The following is an 11,149-nucleotide window of genomic DNA, read 5'->3' as shown; positions in this document are numbered from 1 at the left end:
GAAACGAAACTTAACCGACTCATTACCGCTGCTCGTGGATCCCTGCTTAACCGAGAGTCAGCAGCCACTCACTCGGCCGGCAGATAAACGAAACTTAACTGACTCTGACACTACTAATCAAGAGAGACAAGAGCCAATTAATATGCTCACTCGCCACCAAGTGGTCTTGGGTGTGAATTGCAATTTGATGGCCTTCAGATTTTTCCGTCACCGTTTTAAAAAAACGGTCAATGAGGGAAAATATTCGACCCCTGGTTGACATGGACACTAGGGTTTGTGCAGACTAGTCGGTTTGTTGGCATCATGTCGACTAGTCACCGATCACATGAGCTGTTCATCAAGTGTGTGGAAATACTTCACTAAAGATGAAGCCTATACTACAGTAACTCAGTCCTGAAATACAACAATACAAGTACAAGTGAAATACAAGTACTACTGCAAAGCACACTCATCTGGAAAGGCATCCGCTAACGCTAGCAGAGGAACGGTGCAAATCCTCCTCCAGCAGTCAGTTAACAACTTCAAACACCCTGTGGTAACACGCATGTGGAGAACGATTAAATGCTGTTGATGGTGCTGAGTTGCTGCCTGTTTTTATGCAGGCTGTACATATCTGCAGCTCACAGTGTTTAAGCACATGAGCTGTCTGTTCTCAGCATATGTATTCAGGTCAACAATATTTCATATTTCATCTGTGCAAAGCTTTCTACTGACCGCTCGGTGTCGACTTTCGTCACATAACAGTCGTCTTTAAAAAAAATCTGAAGTCGTGCAAATCCCTAATGGAAACCAACGCGAATTCAATCATTCAAATTAGAGATTCCAACTCACATGGACTCCAAATAAAATGATCATGCCCCAAAGCATAAGTGAGAATATAATTTTTTTTGACATGTGCAGACATATCACTGCAATGTAGCACAATGGGAAGACATTTATTTATTTATTTTTTTGCAATTTTATTGGGAACAGTGTATTCTTTCAATACAAGAAGATGATCGAGACGAACCCACATTCCTAATGTTGCTGCCCGCATCGATTCCTGCTTTGTTTTACTTGTTTGCTTCATCATATTATCTGATGTTTACCCATCGTGGAGCAAATAAGCGCAGAAAGAATGTCTTTTTATTCCAACCAGAGAGAATCGAGCAGATCAAGCGGTTACACGGTTATTAGATTATAATCTTTTCCTGTTCATTAGATGAAACACACCACCCCTCTCAAAAAACCCCCTTCTGAGCGGCTCTGATTGAGGTGGTTACATGAGGCATAATTAGTCAGCTCGGACTTTTATTCTGAATATCGCTGTCATGTAAACGGAGACAGTGTGTTGTCCTGTGCGGCTTTTCTCCTCCAACCTCCTGGCGACGTTCCTGTAAATATTTGAGGGATGACATGGAGATGCTTTGCCTCTGCTGGGTACAATGATGCATTAGAAGTATAAGTCACTGATTTAGAGATCTATCCTTTTCATTTGCAGAGCCCCCCCCCCCCCGCGACGCGATGAGATATGGTCAGGAGTTTATCGTGCTGCTCCGTGGCAGAGTGTGCCCACCCCGGCTGCTGTAAATCAACAGGGAGGTTAGAAAAATCACATCGCAGCATCAGATAGCTCGCTGTCCTTGGCTAACCTTCGCCGAGTGTGTTTGTGTGTCTTTATCTTCCGTATACGTTAATGCACACCAGGCGATTACTATGTTGTTTTTCAAGATATGTCACCGTCATGCTCATTATAACCCAAGTGAGACATCATCACGGTCGTCCTCTGCGGACGTGCACGCCGCGCCGCGTTGTAAATTAATTAACCGCAACACACACTCGCTGCTATGGGTCAGAGGTCAGTGAAACTGCACGCTGCCCCGTTCTCAAAGGCAGCCCGTGCTCATTTAGCCTTGTCAGAGTCTGCGAATGCGCCTGCAGCTGCATACTTATGTGCCAATCAGCGCACACTGCCGACGCGCATTACACACAGGCTCGTACAGTGTCGGGGTTAGGTTTATCTTTGCGAAGGATGCCTTTGTGTTTTGTTGAAATGAAACGCAAATTCATGCGTCACGAGAACAATAGGTGTACCAGTCATCTTTACAAACACTGTTGTCTAAAACATGGGCTGTGTTTATTAAGTCTGGAGTCTGGAGTCAGAACGCTGGAAGCCAGATTTTGTTTGCACTGACTTTGGTTTATATCCAATAGTAAAACTGCTCTGGGTAGCTTACTGTAACACTTAAGCAATACTACTGAATAAAACACAAATCCTGCAGGCGGATTGGCTATAAGAAGACGTTGCACTAGAAACTCTTGTGTGCTCTGGTTTTCTTTTCTGCTAAACCCCGCACTGCTTCTCATCTTTGGATCGACTGAAAGGAAAGTCAAACCTGTTGGGCTGGCACGCAGACGGCGCCTGCAGCCCAAGGCTTTCTGCCTCTAGCAGGAACGTACCTGAGCTGCAGCTGAATAGCTTGAATACAGTGGCCCGCTACTGATATTTATCTCTGTCCGACAGATGTGCCAGCAGGAGTATCACTTGTCAAATTACAGAAAACTTTTTCTCGCTTCTCTGTTCGTGTTTGCCTGAAACCCAAAAAACGGAGATTACAGAGTGAGATCACAGGTTTTACAGCTGTCGTGCAGCAAAGATATCATCTCTTGTAATCTACACACAGTAAATAAAGTGAGGATAGTGTTAACGGTTTCTGTTACAAGTAAACAAGTTATGCAATCATCAAACTCCCATCTCGGGAGAACGCAGCACAAAGTCACACTTGTTCCCGTCTCTGTTCAAAAATAACATTTGCACAGAAGAAAGTAGAGCGTTCATGCTGGTGTGTGTGCTCTGTGTGGGGATTTCTGTGCTCTGAAAGTATATCAAACAACTACTCTATACCCTTTTATATACACCCACAGTTGTTGAGGATTGACATCTGCATTGTGGAATATAAATGTTAGGTTCTATCTTAATAGACTTCCTACTAAACACTTGCAGGATTCCTGAAGAGCGGTTTTGATGCGCAGCACTAGCTACAGCCATCGCCATCTTGTCAGCGCCAGATTTGATGCGGCGATGCCTAGACTCAGAGCAGCCACACCTTTAATTAAATATAACTTTAAGCTATAACATTTTTTTGGTAACAAGCTGTAAACATGTTTATTTTTGCTGTAAATTTAATTTTAACCTGGAGGTCTATGGGGATGGATTTGCTTTTGGAAGCGGCCTCAAGTGGCCATTTGAGGAACTGCAGTTTTTGGCAGTTGTGCGTTGGCTTCATTTTTCAGCCCCCAGGTTGTTGTTGTTGTTGTTGTTGTTGTTTGATTCGAACACTTTGGCTGCAGACATGTTGCCTAGCTTTCATGTCTCGCAGACATACACACGAACTCCTATCTCTGTGCACAGGATGGAAAGGTTTGCCTTTAGCTTGGACGATCAAAGCGCTGCTCAAATAACGGTGTGTGCAATTTACGTTTCTGCATTATACTGTGAAGATATAAAGATTCCCATGTTTGTTCAAAATTACACTGATCAGGCATAACATTATGACCACCTTCCTAATATTGTGTAGGTCTCCCTTGTGCCTCCAAAACAGTTGTGACAGTTTGAGGGGAGGGGGCCTCTCTGGATCATCCCACAGATACTTGATCAGTTTGGGATCTAGTGAATTTGGAGGCCAGGTCAACACCTTGTGCTGTTCTTCATGTTTTTTTGAGTTGTTCCTGAACCGTTTTTGTGGCTGCATCCTGCTGGGGATGGCTGCTGCCATCAAGTAGTGTCATTGCTATGGGGTGGGGGGTGCCTGGTCTGGTCTAGGTGGGTGCTACATGTCTAAGTAACATCCACATGAATGAATGCCAGGTCCAAAAGTTCCCCAGCAGAACATTGAATTGTCACAAGATGGTCGATGCTATTAACTTCTCCCGTCAGTGGTCATAATGTTGTGATTGATTGGTGTACATATATGTAGCATGATTAAGGAAATTATTTTCAATATGAAAAAAAAAAAGATTTCACTGTACTGACAATACTTCAAACAGGCCTATGTCTTTTTTCATCAGGATTTGAAATTAGTCAGATGTATTAAATCAGGATAGCTCAACATACTGCTACACCTTGTAATGTACAGTCTACACTATATATTACCTAAAGTCATTCTGACTGAGACACAGACAAACGTCCCTGATATTGTTTGGAGAAATAGCATTCAAGGTACAAACACCAACCACGTATTCAAATGAGCTCCATCAAACAATAACCACCCACGCACGTCTGCACCGCAGCTTCAAGGACGGACAGAGCTGGAAAGAGAGAGAGAACATGTATGGGTAGCTTCTTCTAGGGCTGTGTTTGCTTCTGAGAAAGAAAATAAATTTTCTTTACATTTCGCTGCATACATGCACCCGAGAGAGGTTAAATAGACGAGATGATGCGTTCCCAAACGTCGGAGCGGTTTTCTGAAAGCCTACAGCTGCGGCTCTCTCGGAGACAACAGTCCCTGTAGAGCAGAGGTCTCACGGCAGCAGTTCAAGCTATTATCGACCTCTGCCGCACAGCTCGGAGCATCTTACAATCAGCAGTGGCAGAGAAGAGAGATTTATATATTTAATTCAACTCTTGTATTAGCTCCTGACAACTCTATTCCGCCGTCTGGCCAGAGGTCTCAGAAAGAACAAGGAATGATCCTCTCATTTTCTTCCGAAGGTTGTTCCACAGGCGACGGGCGGCGGCGGCGGTGTGGTTTTCTTTTATTTATCTTGGTTGTCACTGCGGTTCGCCAATAAAACGGCTTCTGTGCGGTTCACACAGGGAATGGATTTCAAAACGGCATATAAATTCCCCCCGCAGCCCCGTTTACAGCTTTGAGATATGTTTAAATAAACAAATCCGGTTTCATGCTTTGAGTTTTTATTTGAAATTTAGTTTAGCAGTTAATGTAAAACAAGTCTGATGAGATGCGAGATGATACGGCTGCGCTGTTTACTCAAGAGGCCGAAAGCTAGTCAAAGACATTTATATGGAAAATGTGTTTAATATAAACCGCAGGCCCTCTAATTGGTGATGTAATGCGTTTTCTTTGCAGTCCCACTGATCTAAGCCATGACTTCATTATCGCAATTCCAGCAAGAGGCCTGCGTGCTGCAGTGAGATAATTTGCTGCAATACGGCTTTTATTTGCTGAATTATTAACAGTTAACTGTCATCCATTCCCGTCGAGACTGTCGCACTTATACAAGAGAGCAAAGTAAAATACTGTAGAGTTAGAAGTGACGGCTCGGCTCATGATGTCACCAGAGCTCTTTGTTAGCTCTCACAGGGTTGACTCACTGAAACCTGCCGGTAGTCAAAGCTGCATCAGTAAATGAATCATCCTCTGAGCTTATTTCATACTTTCAGTATGGATGGATGACAGTATTCTCCACATCAGTGGCCGCCGCCGCCGCTCTTTGTGTCAGGGGAACTTGCAAAATCCGGGGTCGGAGGTCGCGCTGGTTGCGATGCGGCTGCGGACGTGCGTGTAATGGATTGTCATTCAAACGCCGAGAGGACGGCGTGATGCGCGCAGAAAGACGAAAGAGACGGAAAGTCCAGAGGGGAGCGAAGGAGCCGCCAGAGTCTTGAGTGACCTTCAAGCTGTGCTGTGCTTTATTCATCCGTTTTTATCTCTGCGCCTGTGCTTGCCCAGGTTGGTTGAGTCAGAGGAGCAGGTCTGGTCACCTTCTCTGTTTGACAGGTAGAATGAATGAATACGTGCTCTGGAGAAACCTTTCCAGCTCTGCGGAGGCAAGGCTTTAAGGCTATTTTTACTCTGAGGTGACAGCTGAAAAGAAAAAAAAAAAAGATTTCGATGTTTTTATCTTGCAAACTTTCGCACCACCAAAGCTCAAAATGTGCTCATGATTTTGTGCACTAATTGAAAGTCCAGCAGTTTCTTTAAATTAAATATATGCTTTGTAGCTGCCTCACTGGTCTGACTCCACAACAAGCTGGACAGAATCATTTTTAATGACTCATTGTTGGAGGGTGTGTCGGATTAAAATAGCAGTGCCATTTGCAATGGGTTTATAAGCATTAATTGACCACTTTGTTAATGATTAAGAAATTATTCGGTTACCTAGTAACACAAAATATTTTCCTAACAAGACAACAGTAAGACTTTGTTTGAGTTTAGGGAGTGATTGTGATCATCCTAAAACAAAAAAGCTTTTGTGACCATCCAACCACCCCGACCTCCTCCCTCTGCAGATCATGTGGCTTTATGATGATGTTACACTTCTTCCAATGTCAAAAGTACTACACCTTCCAGAGGGCGTGTTGGTTTAATTAAAACTTTAGTTTTATGTGATCATTTGCTCTCATTTCTCTTGGGAAGGTACTTTTGGAGATCCCGTCTATCGTACTACCTTTAGACAAACAAATTACATTTGCTTGGATGCGCAAGTTGCACTGAATCCATTAAATCAGAATGTGAATATATTCCTGATTAGGGCTGAACGATTTGGGAAAATAATCTAATTGTGATTTTTTTTCCCCCAGTATTGCGATTGCGATTTAATATGCGATTTTTAATTTATTTTATAAAAATCTTATTTTTTTATATCCATATAGCGGGAGTGGTCAGGGCATCGAAACGCAGCCTCTAAATAACACATTATCTGCAGCGCAATGCGTTCATTCCACCAATACTTTGTTATGGTACGCTAGTGCTATTCCCCGCTGGGTCCGGAGTTACGTGTTAACATCATCTGTCCATCTACAGACCCCGGATGATGTCTTCAGCCATATTGCAAAAAACTAGCAGTAGCAAATTACAGGTAAACAAGCCGACCGTCGCAGGTGTGCGCGCCGCTCCGAGACATCGTCCAGATCAGAAGCTTAAATCCACGTCGCTCGCATCACGTGACCACCTTGTCATCGCGCAAGTTGCGGTTAGAAAATCGCGTTTTCTCATATCGCGATCTAATCGCAAATGCAATTAATCGTTCAGTCCTATTCCTGATGCGCTGAAACAACTGCTTTAGGAAACTTAAGGAAATCAACAAGCCATAGGGAAGAGGCATTGCTATGTTGGAATTGTTGGGAAGCAATGGCATTTCAAAGGGACGCTTTTCATGAACAATGTTTGGCCGTGTACAAATGGGCAAGAGCACGTAAACCCAACAGTAGCCAAATTTTTAAAACCTAATAAAGAAAGCAGGTTAATTGGCGACAGTGGAGTTATTTGGATTTGTTACTAATGGATCTTAGGATATATTGCACACAGTAGAACACGGTAAAGAAAAGAACTGGGTTTCTATCGGCTTTACTTTATATACCGAGTGGCATATGCTTGGAACACGCCCCTTGAGATGAGCACAACTCATCTTGGATGTCAACTAACCAGTAATTGCTGTAACATCCATAACACCATCCATCCATCCATCCATAAATGATCTATTACCTTATATCCTGTAGAGTTGTCTCTGGGGGGCTGGAGCCTATCCCAGCTGTCATTGGGCGAGCGGCAGGTTCCACCCTGGACAGGTTGCCTATCTATCACACGGCTAACACAGAAAGACAAACAAACCATTCACAATAGCATCCACGCCTCCTGCCTGCCAATCTAGAATCACCAGTTAACCAAACAAGCATGTCTTTGGACTGAGAAAACCAACACATAGGATAGGCCCCATCCGGCAAGCCAGTTCCAACCCAGAACCTTCTTTTTGTGAGGCGACGGTGCTAACCACTGCACCGTCACACCGCCCTAGACTTGACACGCATTAGTTTTGATGGGTTCTTATTTTAATTTCAATATTCCATTCTTGTTATCAGTTTACTTCCATGTAATAAGAGGAAGCCACACCACATTGTTACATTTCCGAATACAATCAGCAATAACTAGGTCCACTCCCTACCGACCTTCAGGGTCACGGAGAAGTGGTTGTGCGTGCAACAGCTTTTTATCAGTCTCCCCTCTCACCTCTGCTGGTGAGCACTCACCGCCTGCATCCACCCTCCACACCGCGGCTCTTTGTTTGTCGGGAAGTGTAATTCATTTCAGGAGGCAGACTGCGGCACACGGCGTGGGGGAGAGGCAGCTTATTGAGGCTGATGAATGGGGAGCCACGGGGATGCTGACAGGGTGCCAGGCTCAAGCTATTCATAAGGTCTCACATATTTACCTCTGTCTTTAAGGTAATCAGCTTTTAACAAATTTCTCTGTGAAATCTCGTAGATGACATTTTAAAACTTTTAAATAAGAATTAATGAAATTGCTCAAGAGGAACTTCAAGTCATTACCATATTTTTGCCTCTCAGCTTTGCTGCTCAACCCTCGTGATGTGTTTACCACTTAACTCGCTTTCTGTTGACTTTTGGAGAAATGTTTTTTGGGTGATGAATGAGCTCAGTTTTCACTTGCAAAAAGGATTCCGTTAAGAGTACACTGAATGGCACTGAATGGCAGGTGGCACTAGTAATTCGCTCGGTGCTTTATGATGCTACTGCAAATATGAGCTATTTACTAAACCTGCAAGACTTTAAAAAAACATATTCTCTCAGTTTGCTCCTATTACTGATGGGGGGTCCTCCATTATTGTTGCCAAGGATTGGGAGTGCAGAATGAAAAGTTACTGTTGAAACAGGAGCATGCAAAGAGTTGTATCATTGAGCTGAATCCTAGACGATTAAGATAGACACCCACTGTAGTCTACATAGACTCTGGTGGTGATGGAGAAACGGATAAAGCTAGCAGGTGGATGGTGGAGACCTAGGCGAGACTACCTCTTTTGGGAGTTCTCGCGGCTTCTTCTCAACGCATCAACCGGGCAGACCTTTTTTTTTTCATGTGGTGTTCAGCAACTATTCTGTGATTGGTCAGAAATTCAAAGTGGGATTGGTTAATGCGGGAAAAGCGGAAAAGCTAGCAAGCCATGCTGTGAGCTCCCAGATGCTAATATTTGCTGTGTGACCGCTAGTCTCTCCTGGGCGGAGATCGGCATACCGTGTGCGGGTGCATGCTGGATGAACGGCGTGATCCGACAGACACGGCCGTCAAAACGACTGGCCGTCATCCCAGAATAGTAAGAAAAGCGCCTCTTGTCGTTCTTTTATACACGGGTTATGGCCATGTCGCGCATCTCCCACAATGTGACGCGTATGACTTATTCTGCAGTGGAAGTTCCCTGTGAGGTTCCCTCATGAAGTATAAGTGACCTGGCCAGAACAAACTTTGTTCTTGTTCTTGCAGACCCAGGAGTGAGAACAAATTTCTCACTTCTTGCAGAGAATGTAACAAGTTTTACATTAAAGCACGGGGACTTCAGGAAAACACATCACTATTAGATATTTCCGCATTTCTCTCTCTGGGCTTCAGAGAAAAGATTGGGTGAGGCTCACCTGGAAAGAGGTGATGTCACTACACCAATCATGGTATGGCCACATTTAGAATTAGAAACTGATGACAGATGTTGTAACTGATTATTTTACTGTTAACACTGATGATGTGTTGCTGTAACTGACATTTCGCTGTTGGGAGGAAAAAAAATTTGACTGAAATGAGGAGCTAAAAATTCCTTTTGGATGTAGCTGTTTCAACATGTCGATGTGGGTTGTTCTGGAAAATTTTACATAGCGGAAAAAGGATAACAAACAAGTTGAGAGTTTTGACCTGCGCACAAACACAGCAGGGACGGTTTCATTTATAGGCAGCGCTGTCACAGCTGTTTCTTTGTTATCCACACTTTAGTGACAGTTTATGGTTTGTCTCATCTGTCCGATATAGGTTGCTAATGTTGGGAAGTCTTTGTATAAATAGTCTTTGCAGGAATTCTCAACAAAGCAGAGCTAGCGTCAGTCATAGGTGGTTGCTCACTGATTATTTGAGTGACCTTTTATGCGTTTACCAGTGACCACTGGAAAATTAACAGATGGTAAATATTTCTCCAGCCTTCGAGTATTTGAGGCAGTAGTGGCGCAGCGGTTAGAAAGATATTTCTGGGTTTGAATCTGTCAAGGGCCATTCTGTGTGCTGTTTGCTTGTTCCGCCTGTGCCTGTGTGGTGTGGTGTGGCGTCTGACATGTAATAGGTTAATCTGTGATTCTAAAATTGGCCGTGGGTGTGCATGTTTCCTAATGCCGACTGGGCGAGGTAACCAGCTTCTTGTCTAGTTGTTGAAACCAGGTTACATAACCTCATACCAATGTGTTAAATCCTTGCCTTAAAACCAAAGTTGTTTTCATTGCCTTAATTTAATCGACAACGCTTCAATTTTCCCTTTTCTTTCTCAACTGCGTGAAATAAAACATTAATGATGTGCTACGGCAAAGCGCAGCGGTGATCTCGGCATATCCCATACTGCTCCTCGTAAAGAGGACAGATTGATTGTGCCTTTCAAGTCGGGGTAATTACATTTTTCCACAAGCGCACGATCCTCTCCCTCAGCATAAGCCATGCAGGAAGTCGCTGATGTGTCTGCTGATTGGGATCCAGTCAAGTAGTCTTTCATGATGCACCTAGCTGTGTTTTGGTTTGCCGCCTTCGTCTGTGTGCACGGCGTCGACTTGAGCGAAGCTAATAAAGTGACATTCTGAATGAATGCTTACTTTGAAGACTCTGCTGTCTTTTTATTATGAGAACTGCTTCCTTCTCTGTCACGCTCTGCCTGAATATGTCTAGTGTGTGAATGTATGCCATATACCACCTGTGAGGAGCGTGAAAGTTGAGATGAACATGAAGGCCTTGTACATGTTTCTCTGTTAGTCTCCAAAATAATCAGAATACATGAAAACACCAGCAATATGTGCATTTCATCTGTGGCCTACATCAAGAACACAAAAGAAATCAGTTTACCCCCTTGGCTTTGTTTGTGCTAAACCGCTAAAACTCACCAATGGAAACAATTTTCAATCAGAGTGGTGTCAACCTTTACATTGTTTCTGTGCAAGTGACACAACAGGTTTCTTGGTCTAAATTAAAGGACAGAAACATGCCGGTAGAAAACACAATGGTTTATTTTAGCGTCCATGTAAACAGTTGGATTGGAATCTGGGTGGTTTCAATCTGTCTGATAGGGATGTCTTGATCGGTATCGGGGACGATCCAAGTATCTTTAAAATGATTGGATCGGATGTTTTTAGTTATTTGTTTTAGGTTTGCCATACCCTGTACCACGTAAAAAA

This window comes from Chelon labrosus (genome assembly GCF_963514085.1).
Source record: "Chelon labrosus genome assembly, chromosome: 22".
Taxonomy (NCBI): Eukaryota; Metazoa; Chordata; class Actinopteri; order Mugiliformes; family Mugilidae; genus Chelon; species Chelon labrosus.
The sequence above is the reverse complement of the archived record's forward strand: the minus strand, read 5'-3'. Positions refer to the sequence as shown.